Here is a 23,293-nt window from a genome sequence, read left to right as displayed (position 1 = left end):
CCCCGGTCCCCATCTCCGTCCCGAGCCGCTCCCCCGGTGCGGCTGCATCGCCCGCGGTGCGCCCTGCGGAGCGGTGGGGCGTCTCCTGAGCGGCAGCGCAGCCGGGATCTGACGGTCCGGAGATTAAAAGGGGGCTGGGAAGAAATACCACCGCTACGTCAGAACGTCGGGCTGTGTGTGTGTGTGGGGGGGGGGGGGGGGGGGTCTTACTTTTTCTTGGGGGGAGAAGTTAAAAATAGGGAATTTCTGCGGCTGCTGCAAAACTGCTGGTTGTGGAGTTCTTGCAGCAGGATGCAATGGGGTGTCTGCAAAAGAACCCTTTGCGCTGAAGGTCTTCAGAGAATACCCACCCTCCGGGTCTGGAGTGCTGGTGTGCATCAGAGAAACTTTGAATTCAATTAAGTTGATTTCTGCCTTCCGGAGCTGTGGGTCTGTTCAGAAGTGGGGGAGAACCGCACCGAGCCTTGGGATAAAGGAAGGAGCCAAAGAGCAAAGCAGGAAGGAGCTGGTGAAATTTCAATCTCAGCCTCCATAGGAAGAGTTGGAGCTGCAGGAACTCTCCTTGTGATGCTGGGAGTGCCAGCGAGCCCTGCCCATGGCAGAGGAGATCCAGCTCTCCCAAATCCTGGGAAGACAATGATGAGACTCTGCTTGGAGCAAGCAGCTTTTGGTGCAGAGCCTTTTGTTAAATATAATGGTAACAGATGTTGTTGGCAGTGACAGGTACACGTTTGACAGTATCTATAGGACTCCCAGCTTTACGTCCCCAACATTCCCATCTCTCTTCTGCTTTCTCCCAGCTACTGCAATTTGCCATAATTCAGCCCCAAAGTAAAGGAGGTAAAATCCTTAGGATGGCAAGGTCCACTTGTCTGCAGCAGAGGGGGAAGTGTGACTCCAGTTCTGTCTGCTGGACAAACCTTACTCGATGCACTGCAAATGCCTCAGCACCCCAAGCTCAGGGGGTAGTACTGCAACAAGGCACAAAGCTTTGCTCTCTGGTTGCTTTGCCCTATTGGATCCTGATCAGTTTGGGGCACAGATCACGAGCTGAACAGAACCACTGCATGCAGCGGGGATTTGTCCCTGGGGTGCTCAGTTTGCAGCTAGGCAGAGCAGGCAGTCTGGGAGCGTTCCTTGCTGATGATATCACTCGGAGTGTGCCAGCCCTGGTTTTGCAGCTGGGAGATGGCAGAGTTGCAAACATCCTCCTGGTTCACTTCATGTGTGGTTCTCGCTGTGCCGCTGTAGGGCAGATGGAGGGGATGGCAGGAAATGTGCATGCAGCCCTGGCTGCCTCCAGGTTGTCTGGGCAGGTGGGCTGGGTGGCCGTGGGCTCTGCTGTGGCATGCTTCTAAGAATCCAACACCAGCTTGGTCCTTGCTGGCAGTAAATACCCAAATCCTCAGGCAAGCCTGCGCTCTTTCCTGAAGCCCAGGGAACCCTTGGTGAGCTTCTGTGAGACATGTGCTCAGGAGCACTTCCCATGGCTCTACTTCCAGGAGGGGAAGGGGCAGTGTGCATTAACTCTGCAGAACATAAGAAAGGCGTGGGTACGATGGCAGCGTGCCACTCCCCCTGGAAAGGACTCAGCACTACTCCATGAATGCGGAACCCCCATGGCACTGTTTGCCTGCCAACCTGCTCCCCATGCTGGGAGAGGCCAGCTGCTCCCAGCAATGTGCCATCCACCTGTTGAAGGCAGCACTGGCAGAGAGCAAGGCATTGCTGCCTTCCTCACCATGCTGCTAACAGAGAAATGTGGTCTTTTTCTTAGAGCTTGGTAAACTCTGCTGCGCTGCCTGCAGCCTTGCAGGGGCAGCTCTCCCACGCCTCACTGGGGATGGAGTGACATCAGTGACCAGCACTCCTTGGTGACCATGGAGAGGATGGGGCTGGAGCAACGGCGAGCTGTGGGTGGATGCTGCAAGGCCAGAGGGCTGCAGCAGCAGGTCTGTTTCCTTGGCTGAGTGGTTCGCTCATGGAAGCTGACATGGGTGACAGAAGCTGGTGGCATCCTCTGCCTCCTGGCTATGAACTGTATCATACTGTGAAATGTCAGTAGATCCCGAGCCGGTATGTTTTCTGAACAGCTGCTCCTATGGAGAAAACACTGTTGGGCTGTCAGGCACTGGGAGTTGCTCTGATTTCACAGCAAATATTGCCTACAAAGTAAAATCAGAATCTAATATTCTGAGGGGGAACTTAATGGCCATTAGGCTGCTGCTTTCCTGCTCTCAGTGCAGATCTGCACCGCTTAACTGAAGGATTTAAAGACATCAAGACAAATGAAGAAGGCTGCCAGATGGGTGGACGGTGGCATGGGGCTGGCTGCTCCAGGGCATAGGGCCAAGCAACGGGGCAGGAGGAGCAGGGGGCAGGGGAGGTTGTTGAGAACCTGTGGCAACAGCATGTGTACCCACTGCCTGCCAGGACAGAGCTGCAGTGACCTGAACCGTGACTTGTAACCTGGGTATGGAATGGTCACATCTCCACGGGTCAGCATCCCTGAAGTCCCCAGGCCTGGGCCTGCTCTCAGCAGAGCTCTGCCTGTGGGTCTCTAGCCTGTGGACCATTCTGCATCCCAGGCCTGCTGCTCAGCATTGCCTCGAGGCCTTTCGATTGCACTGTTGAGAAAAGCAGATCAAATTTTGGGGCAGGAGTCAGGATCTGCATGGGCAATGCAGCCCCACAAATTCACTGTTCTCCCTATGGCCCTGTGCTCGCTGCCTGCTTTCTCCAGCAGCATCCTTCTGGCAGAAGTAGGCCAGCAGCACCTCACATTCCTCACCTACCCCCATAGATACACTCTTTCCACTGGGCATCATTGGCAGCCCATCCCTGCACATCTCCATTTCTCTGGGTAGCCAGTCCTGTGAAGCTGGCTGCTTGCTGGCTCAGAGGTGGAAGCCTTGTGCTTTTGCTGCAGCAAGCACCCAGCCAGCAGGGCTGCAGAGCTGAGCCTGCACCTTTTCTTATCCGTTTGATTAGGAAGGGACAGTGGCCATTCCTGGAGCAGACTTTGACACCCAATGCAGCACTCGCTGCAACTATGCAGTCTGAGCTCAAAGCTGGTGGGGATCCTCCAGGTGTGCTGCTGATGTGAGGCTCTGGTGTGATCTCAACCCAGAGAACCTCAGTAGGCCAGGTTGGCTGTGATGGTTGGGCATTTCCTCAGCACTTCTGCATGGGCAGTTCAGAAATTCCTTTTTCATGCTGCTGCACTGGGCAGGGTCCTGCTGTGTAATGCTGCAGTGCCCATCACAGAATCGCAGAATGGCCTGGTTTGGAAGGGACCTCAAGGATCACGAAGCTCCAACCCCCTGCCATAGGCAGGGCCACCAACCTCCACATTTAGTACCAGCCCAGGTTGCCCAGGGCCCCATCCAACCTGGCCTTGAACACCTCCAGGGATGGACGGGGCATCCACAGCCTCTCTGGGCATATGTTCCAGCACCTCACCACTCTCATGGTAAAGAACTTCTCCCTGACATCCAGCCTAAATCTTCCCTCCTTCAGCTTAAAACCATTTCCCCTTGCCCTGCTATTATCTGCCCTCTCAAAGAGTTGACTCCCCTCCTGTTTGTAGGCTCCCTTTAGGTCCTGGAAGGCTGCAATGGGGTTACCCCACAGCCTTCTTTTCTCCAGGCTGAACAAGCCCAGCTCCCTCAGCCTGTGATCCCATGTATCATCATGCTTCACACCTAATCCTCAGTGCAGAGCCAGATTCTGAGTGCACCCTTGCCAAATTCACACATGCTTCACTATCCTCCAAAAGGGATCCTCTACTGGTAATAGTGCCCGGGTCTGTCTGCCAACTGATGTGTGTCAAATGCTGCAGAATCACATTTGCCACCTGGACGTGGGAGACTTGCATCCTTCACTGATGCAGTGCTTGACACCAAAGCTGTCACTCACCTTCGGCCAACAAAAAACCCAACGCACAATGTGTGATGCTTGCTCCCAAACCATCGCATTTCAGATCACATTAATGATGGATCTGCCTTCTCCATGGTCTGTCTAGAAGATGACTGGATGTACCTTGAGCATCCCAAGGTGGGGGGCTTCCCTCCAGCACAGGTTGGCAGATTTTATTGTGTGGGGAGGAGGAGAGGTTTCAAGAGTGCTGTAAAAAAGATCATCGTATTTTTGGTATAATTGCAACTCCATTTTCAGCCAATGGAAATCCATTACTTGTGAGTGGCCAAATGGAATGTGTAGAGCTGCAAACAGATACTCAAGTCAAAGGAAAATTTGATCACGTCTCTTTGCTAGACCCTGTCTTGTATCTCTCCCTTCACAGTCACACTGTGCTCATGCCATCGCTTTCTGGCAGTACGTATATCTGTGAACAACTGCTGCCAGGAATGAAACACGGGAAGAGCAAAACGTCATCAGAAATGTGACAACCACCTTGAGAGCTCATTGAGAGCTGCAGCCACTGCCACTGAACCACTCTGATGTGTTCGTTTCACAGAAACAAGGCTACATGTCCTACCAATATTATGTTTTTGTTGTTCTCTTTTTTTTTTTAATGTTTTAATAAAAAATATTGGCTATGCTACACATATATTAACAGGGCTGGTCCAAAAGTAATGCCTCCTGTTTCATGATGTCGACCTATTCTCAATCCACCTCACTGTCCACTCATCTATCCCATGTTTTCTGAGCTTATATGTGAGGATTTATAGGAGACAGCATCAAAAGCTTTGCTGAACTGCAGGTAGACAACATCTGCTCTCCTCTCATCTATCCAGCCAGTCATTCCGCCATAGAAGGCTACCAGATTGGTTAAGCATGATTTCCCTTTGGTGAAACCACGTTGTCTGCCCCTGATCAACTTATTGTCTTCCACATGCTCACAGATGGCCTCTAGGATGAGGCCTTTCCTGGGATGGAGGTGAGGCTGACAGCCCTACAGTTTCCTGGGTCCTCCTTTTTGCCCTCTTTGAAAACTGGAGTGATGTTGGTCTTCTTTCTGTCCTCAGGCACCACTCCTGTCCTCCACGGCCTCTGAAAGATGATGCCAGTAACATCCACCAGTTCCCTCAGTGCTCACGGGTGCCTCCCACTGGGGCCTATGGGAGTTAAGTCTGCCCAAATGATTTCTAACCCAAGCCTCTTTCACCAAGGGAAAGTCTTCCTTTTTTGGGACTTCCTCCCTGGTCCCCAAGGCTTGGATTTCCAGTGGGTTGGTCTCAGAAGGGAAGGCTGAAGCAAAGAAGGCACTCAGTAACTGCCTTCTCACCAGGGCTCCATTCAGTAGCAGGATAACATTTCTGCTAGTCTTCCTTTTGCTCCTGATATATTTGAAGAAGCTCTTCTTGTTGTCCTTTATGCACCTCACCAGGTTGAATTCCAAATGGGCCGTAGCCTTTTGCATCGCATCCCTGCATACTTTGATGATAACCCTATATTCCTCCCAAGAGGTTTGTCCCCTTTTCCACATTCTGTACACTTCTTTCTTCTGAAGTTTCTCACTGTTGCTGGACAAACCCCAGCCCAAACAAAACTCCTTAACACCAGTGTAGTATTAAGAAGCGGGCATTACTGTTATTACAGTGGTGGATATATGGGGGGTATTTCCACCTAACGTGCACGATGATGGAATAAAGGTACATCCTTTATGTACACTTGGGTAGACATTGCAAAATTCTGTCTACCTGTTTGGAGAGAGGTCTGCAGTTGCCTTGAGATCTCAGCCCCACCTCTCCCACTCATACATATTTGGTCAGTTAACAGTAGGGCTAATCTCCCTTCCTGCAGGCTGGGAAGGTGTGCTAATTGCTGCATCTTTCCCCTTCAAGATGTTCCCAAAAGACAAGACCAGTCATACCAACAACATCATGATCTCCTTGCTCAGTCATGCAGGTCTCTTGCCTCCTTTGCTAGAGTCCTTACTAGTACAAATAACTGTGAGCCCAGAAGATGAGATACTTGATTCCTCTTTCTTCTAGGACCTGATTCCATGAGATTCCCACAAGCAGATTTCTGAAGAGGCCAAAGTTATCTCTCCTGAAGTCCAGGGTTGTGTTTGTTCTTGTAGCTTTTCATCCTCCACGTAAGGTCCTGAACTCCACCATCTCACGTTTGCTGCAGCTGAGGCTACCCCCAGCTCTCACTTCAAACATCCCTTCCTTATTTGTTAGCACAAGGTCCAGCAGCACACCCCTCCTTGTTGGCTCCAGTACCACCTGTGTCAAACAGTTACCAATTCTCTGCAATAACCCCTTGGATCATTGTTGCTTGGATGTGAAATCTTTCCAGCAGATATCAGGTAGTTTGAAGTCCCCCATGAGAATCACGGCCTGTGATCATGGGGCTACTTCCAACTGACTGCAGAATGTCTCATCAACTTCCTTATCTTAATCAAGTGGCCTGTGCACTCATAACCCCTGGTAGCCTGACCTTTAATTCTTACCCATAAGCTCTGGATTTGCCCTTCAGCCACCCCAAGGCAGAGCACAACACATTCCAGTTGTCCACTGACATCCATGTAACCATGGATATCGATGGCCTGTCCGGTCCTTATTTGTCAGCTCTTTCCCTTCCTGTCCTGCAGGGGTTAGTGCTGCCTGCCAGCAGCTACAGGGTCTCTGTGCTCCTGACCCCAATGCAGAACCGTGTTTGGGGAGGATTTTGATCATTAAACCATTGTATTTGGAAGCATATTTAGCTGTTCCTTGAATGGCCTTGGTGTAACTAAGGCTGTACCCAGTTCATGTGAAAATTTAAAAGCAAAAGGGGTTTAAGCAGAGAGCACTGTGTCCACAGGAGACCAATCATTTGAGTCCACAGAAAGGAACAAACAACTCCAGGGAGCTCTAAAATAGGCAGGACATTATTTACTGGACTCTTTCAACCTTATTTAGGCTCTGTAGCACTGAATGCCTCTGAGCTAGCAGTCTGTAGAGCAAAAGAAATTCTGTTCTTGTCCCACATTGCAAAGGTATCACAACTCACGTGTGATCCCTGGGAGACTGGACATGCTTTGGGGATGGTATGCTGTTGGTCTGTGTGTTCTGTCTTGTTTTCCAGCATAGTGTGCAATGATGTGAGTGCAATGAGTTTGCTGTAACTTCACCTACTTTTCTGCACCTCTAGGTGGGTTCTGAGGGCAAGCTATGTCCAGTCGGGGTCTTCAGAGTCTGGGCTCTGAAGATTCTTCTCCACCTTTGGGTATGATGAGTTTTTGATGAACTTGACTACCTCCAGGCCTGCATTAATAGTTCTGTCCATTCTTTGCTGCAGGGGTTCTGAATGTGCAAGGCAACAAGGCAGCATGACACAGCTCTGGGTGTGCAGCCATCAGCATACTGACCTTGTTCTGCCCATCACTGGTGCCAGCAGCCCCCTTATCCCCACTGAAGCCCAGAGGCTCAGAGGCAGTGCTGCTCACAGTCACTGCAACCCAAGTTTCCATTCCCCTGTATGTTCAGTAGAACTTGCTGTAGCCTAAAAAGGGAAGCCTGAAAGAAAGGGCAGGAGTTTACGCTGTAGTGAAGCTGATGAGCAGATGGCCATCTTCAGCCTCCTCTTGAAAGATGGTGTGATCTGGGGCAGTCTGTATGATGGGTGGACTGATGCTGTGGTGCTGTAGTGGTGACAGCACAGAGGTACCAAGGACCCCTTGGAATGGAAGGTGGTAAAGGGCTGGTGAGGCTCCAGATTTGCTGCCTGTCAGCTGCCTCAAGGCCTTTCCACCCTTGGGAAGTGTTGTGCCCTCAGCTTCTCTCCCTGGGCTTTTGTGTGGGCATCAGCAGAGAAACGCTTTCCCGTGCTAAGGCCAATACTGAATTTGCACTGCCAAGCAGGGCTGTTAACCTATGCTCCCTTCTGGGAGTAGGGGAGAGTCAGCAGGCACTGACCCTCAGTCAGTACCACTCTGCATGCCTTCGTGCTGGTTTTGCATGGGGAAGGGCATAAGCAATGGGATCTATGGATCTCCAGGATGGAGATGCCAGCGCTCCCGTCATGCTCCTTCTGGATGTGCACAGTGCTGATGTCCTCACATTCAGGCTCCCCAGTGAGATGCTGGAGCAGCTTCTAGGCAAAGCACTAGCTGGGGAGAGTGGAGAACGGAGAGTTACTGGCCCTGGGACAGGACTAGATCACTACAATAGTGCTGCCACAGCACCTGGGTCTTTTCTCCATGGGCTTTTTATGTGTCTTGACTGACAGCTGGCAGCACTAGCCAGGCTAGCTGTCTGATATGGGCTGATATGCCATTGCCTGTGCTGCATCTCACCCAGGAAGTGTGCTGTCACACTGCACAGCACTGGCTCCAGGGTATGTTTAGCACTTGCACTCAGCCTAAGAGCACCAAACAAATATGTGTGGCACTGAGAATCCTTGCTTGCTACTCACACCGGAGACTGGGTGGTAACAGCCCTCACCAGGACTTCCAAACCCCAAACTGCTGTGTCTGTCTGCTGCTCTATGCCCAAATTTGGCACCCAGTACTCTCATGGGCAGAGCTCACACACCAATACAGCACACAGGTCTGTATGCAGCCCTTGTGCTCTGCTTTACAGAGCCTAGCAGCAGAGGATGGAGCTGTCAGCAGCAGTTTCTGGCCAGGATCCTATGTATATTATATTATAATATGTATAATTGTAAGATAATATGTATATTAGCAGGTGCCATGCAATGCCATGTTAGTGAAGGAGAAAGGTGGATGAAACTTCAGTTCCTACATTCAGGCTTGAGCCTCAGACTGGGCAGCTCAGTTGAGTTCCACTGGCTTCAGGTGAGCTGGGCATATTCATGGAGGAAAGATGCTCCTGATTGCTGGGCCTTCTGGGATGAGCAGATCCCCTGCTCAGCTGCAGGGAGCTTTTCTCCAAGTTTGCTCTGTCCTTGTGGTGTGGGGAGGGCTGCAGCTTCCCTCTCCCAGCTGTGCTGCAAAACCAGGCTGTATGAGCCTCACAGCTGACACCTGTGAGGCTGGAAGGAAAGTACTGCATCAGATTGGCCTCGTTTCTCATGCCAGCTCCCAGAGAGACCCCACGGGCAAAGCAGAGAGTGTGAGTACTGAGGGAGATGGGGGTCGCAATGTGGTCATGTGCCAGGGCTCAAACATAATGAGTGTAGCTCCTAAAATTCTGGGATAAGCTTAAAAATCCTTCTGCCTACAGAAGCGATCCAAGATGCTGGGATCATGTATGACCCAGCCATAACCCCCTACTTTTATAGTAATAATAGTAATGATATAGTAACATAGCAATACATTTGAATCAGGGGCTGATACTAAAGCATTACCTTTATGGTCCTGGGAGCTATTGGAAACAGCAGGACGACTGCTGTGTGTGCCAGATATATGGGGTAAGCAACCCTCTCCTCCTGCTTCACAGCCCTGCAACTGCTGTGAAGGGCTGCGTTACCCCAGCCTGCCCCTGTATTTGCTCTTGTGCTCCCAAACTGGTCATAGAGTCATAGAATCATTTCGGTTGGAAGAGGCTTTTAGAGGTCACCTGGTCCAACCCCTTTTCACTGCTCTGTGACTTCTCATTTCCCATGAGAAACTATTGGACTTCTTCCTCAGGTGTATCCTTCCCCTCCAGCAGATGCTGCTGCCCTTGGAAGGGTGGGCACAGGGCTCAGAGCAACAGAGGTAAGAACATCTCCAGGGATCTGCAGAGAGGCAGGGCGTGCTGCCATACCAGACCTCATGCAGCCTTATTTCCCTCTCTTGTAGATCCCACGGGACCCACTTGCTTGATCTCCCAAGATCTGCAGTGATAGCAGCTTTAGTTTGTCAGCTCAGACAAACTGCCTCTATTTCTGCTTGGAGCTTCCAAGTCCCTTGCAAGCAGCAGTTACCTCAGGGTTAGTTACCAAGGTTGGCCAGAGCTGTTTCTCTCCTGTATTACTCAGAGTCCTCTTCTCCATGTCATCCAACTGCCTCCAAAACAGCCTTCATCCCCTCTCTTGTGCCATGAGGTGTGTGGTCAGGCAGGGCTATGATGTCTCCATCGTGCACCTGTCCTGCCTCAGCTATATATGCTGCAGGGAGCAGCAATCCAGCTCTGGCAGCGTGGCTCTGGAAGCATCTCTAAGTGCTGATGCTCTAAGCGTACTGGTTCTCCAGTGCACTGAATAAAAAAAAAGACATAAATCCAAGGGGATAATAAACTAGAAAGTGATAGGCCAAGAACAGCGACAATAAATGGATAACCACTCAGCCTCCAGGGAGGAGCAGAGCAATTTGTTGTTCTTGAGTGCACATCTGAGCAGAGACAGGCAGGGCGTGCAGGCAGATATGCATACCTCTAGGGAAATGCATATGCATTTGTGGCAGCACATATGTGCATGGTCACACATTGCTTCAGCAGGATGCACAGAGGCAAACTGGCCACGCTCTCCTGCTCCCTGCTGTCCAAATTTTGACCGTGTCACAGATGCTTCTGTACTACCCAGGTACAGTGGATATGAGATGAAGGCTCTGCTTGCAGGTGTGAGATGTTGGTGTGCTGCCAGTTCTGGCAGTCCTCATGCAATTAAAGTGAAAAATCACTGCGAAGTCCACAGTTCTCTTCACTGCCTTGAAAGGAGAGGCTCTGCCTGTTTTGCTGCATCTATCCCTTTCGTGCAGCCTGTGGGGATGTATCTAACAAGCATGGTTCTTGTTCATGCTGCTCTTTGCATATGCAGTGGGATGGAGATGGAACCACCATAAAACCACAATCTTGGTGCCGCCTGAGCTCTGTGAGCATCCAACAGCACGATGCTCCTAGCTCCTGCCCACCTAAGTGGGATCAGCTCAGTAGGGGAGCTGGGTGGGGGGCTTGCATGCAGGCAGGGGCAGAGATCACAGGTTTTTTTTGCAAAGTGTGGAAGGGACAGAGAAGTTGGCACAGGTGGCCTTCAGCTGAGGCAGACTGTTGCCCGGGTTCCTGGGGGTCACGCTTAATGAACACGTGGTGCATGGACAACACGGATGTGGACAGAACTCATCTCCTGGTAGGGACGGGGGCTGTGGGAAGGTACCAAGGTGAGATGTGAGGACATCTAGTATTAGTATTAGATATGTCTAGTAGTAGATATGGAGGTTGGCGGCCCTACCTGTGGCAGAGAGGTTGGAGCTTGATGGTCCTTGAGGTCCTTTCCAACCCAAACCCTTCTGTGATTCTATGATGACATTAGTTTCAGGATGGGGTAAGCTGGCCAGCAAGTTGTTCTGGATCTCGCAGGGTTGCCAGACCTTGAGGCCAGATGGAGCTGCCCCAAAGACCCATTTTCTTTTGGTAGGGTGTGTAGTTTTTAGTGTTTGTGTTGCCATGGTGTCCAGAGGCACAGCTGCATGCAGTCCAAGGTCCTGCTGAAGAAAGGGCAGAATGTGGGCACAGATGAGGCAGTCAGCCTGGAGAGCTGATGATGCAAAGAACAGGGAGGCCTGCAGGCCATCCAGGCAGGTGTGCAGAGGCCAAGTCACAGCACAGCTATTGCTTGCAACCCCCACCAACACCGGCACTCAGCCTCTTATCAGCCCTGCCCTTATCTCCTTGTTTATTTGTCCTGGCTCATTTTGTACTGCATGCTCCTTCCCCTCGTGTTTGTTGTACCTTCTGTGCTCACTCCCACCGCCTTGGCTCCTGCTGGTTGTGTGTGATGAGCTCCAGCTCTGCTGTGGCTCAGCCATTCTGCTCCTGTCCCTCAGTGCAGAGGGCTCCTCTACCGAGCGTGGTCAGAGCATGGGGGTCTGCTGGCCCTGGGCCACCCCCACAGAGCTGCACCACATGGAAAATGCTCCTAAGCTTGGAAGATACCTCTAAATGCAGAGATTAATTCACTGGAGCCTTTGTTGGTGCAGACTGTCTGCATTGCAGGTTTGGGAGAGCTTGTCTTTAATTGTATCATCAGGCACTTGTGTTAACGAAGGGATTAAGGCCCGGAAAGGTGAACAAATGCAGGCCAACTTTTCCTCTCCTGTTTCAAGGTCTTTCATGTTGTAATGTCCTCTGTCCCTCCTCTCCTTCTCCCTCCTTTATTCCTGCCCACTGCTCAGAACAGCCTTCTGGTTTTCCCCCAGTGGAATCCAGTGATGCTGATCTACAATCTGGATATGAGTGCTTGCCTCAGACCTCCTCCCACCAGCTAGAGAAGACTTCCTCTGCTTGGCTGCTGGCAGAGGGCAGTGGGGCCACTTTGCCTGGATAAGGGTACTGTGTCACTGCGGTACATAAATCACACTGAAAGTAATGCCTCATATTTATCTCCATGGAAACTATGATAGATACAAAGAGCAAAATAGCACTATCTGATAGAACATATTCTCAGCTACAAAACACCCTTGTTCAACATAATCACCACTGCTAGCTGCTCGTTTTCGTCACTGATGAACAAGAGCTGCATGCCACGCTCGTCGCACAAATCTGCACCAGTGGAAGTAACCCATGGCTGCTGTCAGCGTTGCTGAAATGCACCACACACCGCCTCACTGTGCTCACATCCACTGGTTGGTCTCCGTGAACATTCAGTGCCAGTGAATTTCAATGAGTGCCGTTTGTTCCTCATGGAGGAATCCATTGCCACCCCCTTCGCTTTGTCTGCACTCCCACGTCAGACCCATCCTGTCAGACCTCCACTCTGCTGCCATCTGTCACACAGCAACAAAATGTAATGCAATATTGGTGGGAAGGTTCAGCCTCCACTGCCATCCTACCAGTGTCCGCCTCTGATGCTGTGTGTCAGCAACATAAAACAGGAGGCATTACTTTCGGAGCAACCTTCGTAGATGTACCTGTGACCGGGGAGAAGCAGGGAACCTTTCTGTTGTTGTGCTCTGCATCGTAGCAAGGGCAATGGGGAAGGATTACCTGGCCCTTCTACAGGATGATGTCAGTTAGAGGGACACGGAGAGCAGAACAGCAAGCCATGGAGGATGGAGGCTGTCCAGGTTGTCCTCTTTATGCTCCCTGCCTCTGGCATGGCTGTACTGAAAGCAGTGCCCCACTGACCCCCGCTCTGCTCCTGCTCAGATGTGTGAGCTGGACTTTGCTATTAGGAGAAAGGGCTCTTTCTTGTTGTGCGGTGCTGAAGGAAGGGGGCTGACGGGACATGAGAGCCACAGCCAAAGGCAGTGCAGTGTTGGTCTGTCCCTGTGTGAAGTGCAGAGCAGTGGGCACCACATCACTGCCTGACGTGGGAATGAGCCTGAATTTCCTCTTACCAGTGGGAAGTGGCTGCAATCACAGCGCTGAGTGTGAAGATTAGTGTGACTTACTGCAAAACTCTCCAGCTGACTTCAGAAAAGGGTTCTGGGTGGTAAACTCCAAATACAAGGAAACATCAGACAGGAGCTGTGTGCCTTTGGCTGCTATGTGTTGTCTGCAGGGCTGGATGTGCTGCTGGTGAGCCAGGGCTCCTAACTGGAATGTCCTGTGTCTGCCATAGGTCTGGCAGGCAGGCTGACATGAGGGTCCCTGCGTTAAGACACCAGTGAGAGAGAGATTCAGGGATCCCTGTGCTGAGCTGAGCAGCAATACTGCTCCTCTAGCAAACCAGTGTCCCTACTCCTGAGAGGAGAGTGGTACAGGACTGCTTTCCCCTGGTTTCATATGCTGAGGTCCAGAGCAATGGTGTGAGTGCAGCTATGAGCAGCAGTGGGGTGCAGGTATTCCTGGTGTCAATAACTGTGGGAATCAACCTGCAGAAAGGCTGGGTCTGTTTGGAACTCCTGAACTTTGTGATGAAGAACCTCTGTTTTCTTGGCTTCGATGTGAAGCTCCTTGCCTTAGCCCTCCCAGCAGCAGAGCTGGAGGGAGGCAGAGGGGCTGTGGCAGGAGCCAGTGCTGTGCTATGGGGTCAGGAACTGGGGAGGGCCTTGTGCACATGTCGAGTACTGGCAGATAAGAATGACTTGATAGTGCTCCTACCAGACCTAGGGCAGTGGGGAGAGACGCAGTTGTAAGTCTGCCTTTGCCAATGGCTAAAGGACAGCTGAATCCACAGGAATCAGTTAACTCCTGGTCTGAGGGTGTGTTGGTACCTGTGGAGGGTCTCTGGGGTTCACTAGCACTGAAACAGATGATTAGCACTGCCTACAGAAGATGAACATAACAGGCACTGGGGCTATCTTTGTAATCCCAAGTGAGCTCAGTAGGGATTGGAGAGCCTTGCCCTGTGCCTGACAAGATCCTGTGTATCCACAAACACGAATCACAGAATCACAGAATGGCCCGGGTTGGAAGGGACCTCAAGGATCACGAAGCTCCAACCCCCCACCGCAGGCAGGGCCACCAACCTCCACATTTAATACCAGCCCAGGATGCCCAGGGCCCCGTCCAACCTGGCCTTGAACACCTCCAGGGATGGACGGGGCATCCGCAGCCTCTCTGGACAGCTGTTCCATCACCTCACCACTCTCCTGGTAAAGAACTTCCCCCTGACATCCAACCTAAATCTTCCCTCCTTCAGCTTAAACCCATTTCCCCTTGTCCTGCTATTATCTGCCCTCTCAAAGAGTTGACTCCTCTCCTGATTGTAGGCTCCCTTTAGGTCCTGGAAGGCTGTAATGAGGTCACCCCGCAGCCTTCTCTTCTCCAGGCTGAACAAGCCCAGCTCCCTCAGCCTGTCTTTGTAGGGGAGGTGCTGCAGCCTTCTGATCATCTCTGTGGCCTCCTCTGGACCCTCTCCAACAGCTCTCTGTCTGTCTTGTGTTGGGGGCTCCAGACCTGGACACAGTACTGCAGATGGGGCCTCACAAGAGCAGAGTAGAGAGGGACAATCAACTGATCTCTGTCCCTGCCGGCCACCCCTCTCATGATGGAGCCCAGGATACCATTTGCTTTCTGAGCTGAGAAGTCATGGGCAGCTTTGGTTACAGCTTGGGCTAAGGAGATGAAGAAGGCTCAGAAGGATCTGCTGGAGCCCACGCTGTGACCCAGGGTGGAGCTGTGCCTGTAGTGTGCTCATGTTTGTTCCCAGACCTGACTACTGGTTTCTCATGCCCACCTCCACACCCTAGCACAGCCCAGGAGTGTGCACTGAGTGAACAGCAATCTGCTCCATGTACTGGGTGTCCTAGAGCTGTGGCTGAATCTGCACAAGACCAGTATTTATTTGAAAATGGCAGAGCAGATTACTTCTATATGTTCAGTTAATGTCAGAACAGAAGTGCACATCCATGTCAGCTCTGTTCCTGCCAAGTCACACGAAGACCAAGCTTAGATTCAACTGTTTGCAAGTTTAAAATTACATTTTTAACATTCTAACTTAGCTTTTTGAAACAGGAGATATTACCTTTGTAGGATCTTCTGTACTCATTCTTATTTAAGGAGCCCAAGGAGACCTTTCAGATACTTGGCAGTTGTGAATAGTGGCCAGAACATGGCTTGCATGGATGACATGGACTCCCCAGCTATGATACTGTGGAAGGAGAAGCTGTGGTCCATAACACAGGGACAAGTGCTGAATGGGCCTCATCAGTGCACGTTCCTTCCTCCTCCTGCTGTCAGAAGGGCCAGCAGCAAGCCCAGACCCTGGCCTGGCTTGGAATTACAAAAAACTCCCCAGGAGTTTGCTTTGTCACAGCCTTTGTATTGTTATTACCTCAGTCAGGGTGAGCTAAAGGGTGAGAAGGCACAGTCCTTGCTGGGAAAAGCATCCTGTGCCTGTTCTTCCCTGTTCCCTCTTCACTGTGGCCGTGGTCATGCCAGCTCTGCTGGGAAACCCAGAGCACGGAAAGGAAATGGTTTGACATGCTGCCAGAGCTGGAATAAGTGCATGGAGGAGCTTTAGGCCAAGCGTGGGCTATCTTGTCAAAGTGGCTTGAATAATTCAGGTCCTTAGGGAGATTTTTGCTGATTTGGAAAGATGCGCCTATGCACAAGGCTGAGGGATAAGGCCTGAGGGGCAATGCATAATTTTAAGGCTGCCTCTGTTAATGTTATCCATTTACCTCTGATACTGGAGCTGCTGTTGAACACACTGCCTGACAAGTACTCTGGTTTGGTGGTGATGCTACCATGTGAGCAGGAGGCTTGTCAAGAACCGATCCAATTACAGCCCTAGGGCAGACTCATCCAGGCTGCAGTTCTTTCCCTGTGACTGACCAAGTGTCTTCCTGCACAGCACCCTGCAATACTGCCCTGCCTGCCCGCATTCCAGGCAGAACAGGACCAACCTCCTTCCCACCAAGCAGAATCAATGCTGTTTGGGATAGGACAGGGTGGTATGGGATGCTCCACTTTCAATTATCGTCTTCTTGGGCTGTCAGTATTTCCCCAGATCTGAGAAATAAGCTCTGCAATCGGTCTGGGAAGCCACGTGGAAGAGTGGGAGCAGGAAGTCTTGGCAGAATGTTTCTTGGTTGGTCTGATTTCCTGGCCTGAGATGCATTCCCCTGCCATCTTTCTGCAGAACCCTGTGTGTTCTCAGCATCACTCCCACTCTTCTGGAGAAAGCAGCAAGACTTGACAGGACTAAGAAGAACCTGAAGGGCTGAAAGAACGAGCTGAATTTGATCAGCAAAGAAAGGGAATGAACTCTTCCTAAGACATAAAGCTGTTACGAGGTGACCAACATTTCATTGCATCTGCTGGGACAAGATGAGAAATGGAGCTAATGAGGTTTAGGAGCTAATGAGGTTTAGGATAGATATGAGTGAGATGCAGACTGTTTAAAGGAATCCCCATCAAATACATTTTAAGAAAGCAAGTGACTGTTCTGAGTGTCCCAGGACTTATTTCATTGCTCAGCCCACGGTGCTGTAGGATGACAAGGAAGGAACTCTGATGGAGGGCAGGTTGGGGTGGATAAATCACTGCTTGCACTTTTACAGCCAGGCTGGATCCATCCACAGAAATACCCAAGCACAGCTATGAATGCTGTTGCATATGAATGGTTCCAGGCAGGACAGCAATTCAGACCACCAAATAATTGATAATCTTTTAATTGCAGCAATGGTTTTCTTTGGAGCAGCATATTTGCCCACTTGATAAATAATTCATAGAAGAGCCTGGTAATTAAATGTTAAAGACCTAATTTGCTTAGCATTGTTTGTACTTATATTACTATTTAAATGCAAGAAGTCACTTAATTGCTAATTAAAAATAGTACAATTACATACCATCTTATAAGAATTAGTCAGCATTTCTGTGTATTGTTTGTACAGAGCATAAAAACTTATTCTCTTTTTTTCAGCAGTCATCTTGCAAGCTGCTATCCCATTATTTGTGCTGATGGAATTCATGCACCCCGTCTTCCTTTAATGGCTATTAAAAACATGAAGAAGAATACTAATTAAAAAAATAAAATAAAAATAGACTGCCCGTAGAGAATCTCTGTGGAGATGCTTAGCTGTGTTCCCTGCCTTCCTTCTTGATTTCCTTACAGAATGCTCCCTGGACATCAGCCCCCATTGCATCTGAGGTGTTGGATGGTGTGTAGTGCCCAGTAACGGGAAGGAGCTTCATAGGTCAAGGAGAGAGCAGCGCAGAACATTCTAGGGGTGTCTTCAACTTCGGAGCGAAAGCTAAAAATTCAGGTGCTCCATCCAGCCTTAAAGATGCTTTAATGACCACAAAAGACATGAAATAGTAAGGGAGAGACAGAATTGCCTGAAATCTGTCGATGGCATGCTGACGGGATTTTTGTAGTTGTCTTTGTTTGCTATTGCCACTGGAATGTCTGGGAAGAAAACTCTTTAACTCCAATGTGGTGTTAGAAAGCAGGAATTCCTTTAGTTCACAATATGTACCCGGTGACTTGGCCAGCCATGAGCACCCTCTCGGAGTCTGGTGCTACATTTATGCAGTTACTACATACATTGGCAGTACACTTCTTGGAAATGGCAAATGTATTCATCCTTATTCCAAGGACTCAACGCATGTTGATGTCCTTTGACTGTGTGCAGTGTGGCCCTCTGGTGGTCTTAAGATCCTGTTCTTCATCCCCTTGATTCCATCACCAGCCTCTTCACCATGACCCTTGCCCAACTTTCAGCTGTTTTCCCCTAATTTGCCAAATTTCCATTGTTCACTATGCCATAATGAGCAACTTTTTCTCTTGGTACACTACAACTCAAAACAATGTATATGAAATCCAAGGGGAGCCCTCGCACCTGGTGGATGCAAAGCTCCCAGTATGTGCTACACAGATAAGAAGTGGCCTGTTGTGACACCAGTGAAGCAAAGAATTGCTCATACAAAACAAGACTGCTAGGCCTTCACATTCCTAATGTGCTAAACTGAACTAACACACATTGATTCCTTTTGCTTAACTGATATACTGGTCCTTAAACTAACTTATATTGATCCCTATTGCTAAACCTGCCTATGTCACTATGATTATTTTTCCTTGTTACTCACCCCCAATGGCTGACAGAAGTGAGTTACTTATTACGCTTAAAACTTCTTGGCTGCAAATACTTACATAAATCCCATAATTAATTTTTTGATGAAACTGCCTCTTCCTTCAACAAGGCATATATATTTTCTGAAGTACATATCAAGGGTGATATTTACAAGGTTAAATTCAGCCTACTGCATTTTATCTCACTGGGCTCTCAGGCTCCTTCAGAATATACATATAAGGTAAGTTCCCACCACAAATCACTTTCTATCTTTATCTTTAGATACAGGTGGCCCAGGTTAGAACAGTTTGGAGCAAGATAGCTTAGGTGTATAGCTCTTAAATTTCACAAGATTCAACACAAGCGTTGCTAGCCTTCATTAGACATTGACATTATTTGCAATAAAACATAGTCATCTCTAATAGAACACAGTCATCTTTAGTAGTTAAAGCAATTCCATAATATAAATGGTTACTCATTTATGAATGAATCTGCCCTCAACTTTTAAAAGAAATATTATCTGGTCAGGGCTTTATTTGTTTCCTATGTAGTAAAACAGTAGTGTAGCAGTACTCCAAAAATGTGGATGAAATTGTGGGTGCATAAAAGTTCATGCAAGGCTTGACAGTGAATTCCCAGTAGCTTAGGAATTCATCCTAAAGGACTCATACTGCTTAATACAACCCTAATATGAACAGCACGTGCAGTTTCATGGTGGGTTGGCTGATCTTGGCTGTCTCTTAGTCTACCATCTGAAAAGGTTAAGGGGAGAATGTTGGATGAATAAGTTTGTGGGTCAAGATAAAGAAGGGAGATCCCTTACCAATTACCAGCATGGGCAAAACAGACTCGGGGAAAATGGATTTAATTTACTGTCAATTAAAACAAAGCATAGCCTGCTGGCAGAGAAGTGCTCCTGACACCAACCCTGCTGGAGCTCAGAGAGCATTTGGACACTGCTCTCAAACACAGGGTTTGGGTTCTGGGTGGTGCTGTGTGGAGCCAGGACCTGAACTCGGTTGTTGTTGTGGGTTTCTTCCAACTCACGGTAGTCTGTGGTTCAAAGACAGTGTGAAATAGGCTGGAAGGGCACTTTCTAATCCCTGAGACTTGAGCTTGTGGGAAAAGGCCTTGGAGGAGGCAGTAAGATGTGTTAGGATATTCCCATGGAGGGTGAATTAGATGTAAGGACCAAGGAACCAAAGGTCCCAGTCTTACAAAGAACACTCAGAAAGAAAAACAACAGAGATGCTGGACCAGGTGAGGGGTATGGGTGCACATCGATGATGCAGGGGTCTGACCTGTCCATGGAGTAAAAGAAAAGTCTGTGGAGGTGTTCTGCACTGTGTGCTCATCGGGTGTGTGGGATGGAGGGGATGAATGTGTGGGTGGTGGGGGTGTATGTTCTACAAACATGTTGTGTGCTTGCGTACACAGTGTGAGCTAGGAGTGGGGGTGTGTTTGGAATGCAGGTGCTCTTGGTGTTTGGGTATTTGGACAAGGGAATGTGTCTATATTTTTACGTGGTTCCCAAGAAACAATGATCAGGTCCCAGTTTTTCTTAAGGGAACTTGAGGGATGTGCTAAGGTCTTTCCCCTTTGAATTCATCATTAAATATTGCTACTGAGTCACTCCCAATCACAAACGCTTGCTCAAAGTCAACTCATCACACAGCTTCTGCTCATGATTCACTCATAGCTTTTGATACCAGGGTGTGAAGGGGGGACAAATCACAGAATCACAGATTTACAGGGGTTGGAAGGGACCTCAAGAGATCATTGAGTCCAACCCCCCTGCTAAAGCAGGTTCCTTACAATAGGTCGTGTAGGTTGGAGTGTGGACAGGTCTTGAATATCTCCACAGAAGGAGACTTCACAACCTCCCTGGGCAGAAGAAGAAGTGACTGTGGCATCTGGAACAGTCCTGCCCACATCAGTGTGTATGTTGGGTGTTGCCACAGAGTAGAGGCATTTCTAGATGTTTTCACCAGTTGTCAGAGCTCTTGGAAACAGGTCCTTCAGCTCTGCCAACCTTTGCCCTTTTCATTGCTCCCTTGTTTCACTCTCCAGTGGAGCTCTTCTTCTCACCTTTGTTTTGGTTGATTGGTTCAACTCACAACTACCCTGTATCAGGCAGTAGTTGGCCTTCATCTTCTCAAGGGCATGCATCTGACTTCTGCCCAGCTTGTCCAGAAAGACTCCAAAGCTTTTGCTGCAGAGCTGCTTTCTTTGATCATTCTGTCCCCAGGCTTTCAGTGAACAACTGGACTTCCAGTGCATGGCCATGCCAAATATTCAGATGAGATCCTTGTCTGGAGAGCTAGTCTTGAGCAATAGCAGGGCTATGCCTTTATTGTCATTGTCTCTAAGGCTGATTAGGATATTAATAATTTGGATAGAAATCAGTAAAGAATGAGGCTGATGAGTGAAGATGGGCAACAGAAGATTTTCAGTGAAAGTTTGGACTGTCAGAGGTGTCTTACCACAAGACATTAATGCCTGACTGGAGAGCAGAAAAGCAATACCAACTTATTCTATCCAGCAAAGCCATCACGAGGCCCAGTGGCTAAAAGATGAAGCTAGATAAGCAATGGCTGCATACACATGCAAGTTTTAAGGGTATTGTTCCGTTACCAGCATGGTCTGTTGTTTGGTTTTCAAAGAATAAAAATAATCTTAAGCACGTTGTCTTCCTGACACTCACTCGAAAATAAGCATAGAAGGACAACTTAGGGAAATTTTTTGCATTTTTAGCAGAACTTTTCTGAGACACCAGAGGCAGAGGACTGAGAAGACACTCGTTCTGTGTCTGTCTTTGGATGCACTGAGTGAGGCAAACCTCACCGTCATTTAGACCATCTGGGTCACAGCAGGCACAGATGCCCTGGTCAGGATTCTTTAGCTGGTATTGCTAATGGCTGTGTTGAGGCAGAATATAGGATTGCAGGCCACTGATTATTCTGGAAAACAGCAAATATCTTTACTGGACTGAAGACATTAAAATAGAGATACAAGCAACAACACATTCCGTATAGTCCAGCTACAGCAACACTCAAGACTTCTAATGTAAGCTGGGAACAAAATAAAACACATAAACAGGAAACAATATGCACTGAGGAAACAATATGTATTGAGTACGACTGTGTCAGTTAGATTGAGTTCTCTTGAACAAAATCACCATTGAGAGAAAGAAATTAAAATTAATGCAACCTACCAGAATTTCAGCAAAGCACCTGGCATGTTGAGAAATCAGTACTGAGACTGGGGGTGATGGTGAACAAAGCAGGATGAGCTGCCAAATGGAGAGGAAGATGTGAATGGTTTTGCTGTAAAGGGAGCACTGAGCAGCGTTCTCATGAACTTACTCACTCCCTGCCTCCCGAGGACTGACTGCCTTCAGGTTTTGTTAATGGTCAGGCTCAACGAAGTAAGAAATGTGCCGAAGAAAATGGAAGATGGCAGCCTGAGAGGCATAACTGAGGCTTTAAAAAACTGGGACATCAATAGGAGGATCATGGGGTTAACAAGGAGCCTGACCCATAAGAAAGAAGGGGGTTTGAAGGATCAGGATAATGGGTTGGATGTAGCGGTGCCATGGACAGGGGTATGTATTTAAGCCATAATACCAAGAATTCCTGCTGGAAGCTAGGAGATTAACAAGTAGAAATGAGACAAAGGAGGAAAAAGCACGTAGACCACTCTGAAAGTAATGCTTCCTATGTATTTCCATGGAAACTACAACAGACCCAAAGAGCATAATAACACTATTTGATAGAACAATTTCTCAGCTACAAAACATCCTTTTTTAACATAGCCATCACCATTAGCCGCGCATTTTTACCAGCAGTGAGCAACAGTTGCATGCTGCTCTGGTACAAATGTGCACCAGCAGAGGAGAAGCACTGTTGCTGTCATCATTGCTAAAACACACCTCCCATCTCTCACAGTGCTGCCATTCACTGTCTAGTCTTCATAAATGTTCAGCAAGTGTCCATGAGTGTCAATGGGTGCCATTTATTCCACATGGAGGAGTGCAGTGACATCTCTTTGATTCATCCACACACTCATGTCAGATGCCATTCTGTAAGACTGTCCTTCTGCTGCCATCTGTCACACATCAACAAAATGTAAAGAGATATTGGTGGGAAGGTTCAACCTCTGTCCCATCAACATCTGCCTCTGATGTCATGGGTCAACATTGTGAAACAGGAGGCATTACTTTCGGAGCAGCCCTTGTACATGCAGGAACCTTTCTGCCTTTAATCCCTATGTCCCTGAGTGGGGCTGTATAATATTACTTCAGCATTTTGCTGTCTGGAAGAACTCCCAGTGAATATCTACAAAAGCCAGCAGCCCTACAGCACGCCGCTAGGCTCCCCAGCAGCAGATGCTTAGCTTCTGTTTGCCTTATTACACTCAGTGATGAAACCAAGGTGTAGAGTCACTGTATCTGTGGCTGCCGAGCTGACTCCTCAGGGCTGTGCTGGATAATTCGGATGAGTGGCAGACCTGCAAGGTCGTAAAATTAATTGCTCAACTTTGGCAGACGGTACTGTTCTATCTTACTCTGCATCCTGATGCAACCACAGACATCAGCATCTCCATTCAGGCACAGCAGAGACGCTTCTGCCATTCCAAAAACCTTCTGACCTCCTCTACTGCCACAGAGGGATTTGCTGACCTCTTTCCAATGGGGAGCACATGAGCATTCTCCCTGCCACAAGCCGGGCCCTCTTGGTCTCTGCTCTGCCCATACTGCCTCGTCTCTCCCATCACCACGTCCATCACTCTGGGCCCTACGCAGTCCTTTGCTCTGAATTATTTATCCTCAAATGCTTAACAGTCACACCTGAGTGAGAAATGCAGTGAATCCCTCTTGCAGCTGCACTGATGGGGACAGAAACCCCACGGCAGTGCACGGTGCCTGTTGCACTCTCCTGACACTCGTGCACCAGCACCATGTGCTCGCTGTGTCCAGAGCAGGTTGCCATGGCACCC

At 49.0% G+C, this 23,293-nt stretch overlaps 1 long non-coding RNA gene across 1 annotated transcript; it reads left to right on the top strand.

Moving 5' to 3' along the window:
* The first annotated feature begins 8,952 nt into the window (after positions 1-8,952).
* LOC420052 (uncharacterized) lies at positions 8,953-10,519 on the top strand. Its single transcript, NR_174008.1, has 3 exons — positions 8,953-9,026; positions 9,545-9,613; positions 9,698-10,519. It is a non-coding gene; the product is annotated as an uncharacterized LOC420052 (long non-coding RNA).
* The last annotated feature ends 12,774 nt before the right edge of the window (positions 10,520-23,293 follow it).

Source organism: Gallus gallus, chromosome 28 (genome assembly GCF_016699485.2).
Source record: "Gallus gallus isolate bGalGal1 chromosome 28, bGalGal1.mat.broiler.GRCg7b, whole genome shotgun sequence".
In the NCBI taxonomy this organism is placed as follows: Eukaryota; Metazoa; Chordata; class Aves; order Galliformes; family Phasianidae; genus Gallus; species Gallus gallus.
Note: the sequence above shows the minus strand (reverse complement) of the source record. Positions and strands in the feature narration are given on the sequence as shown.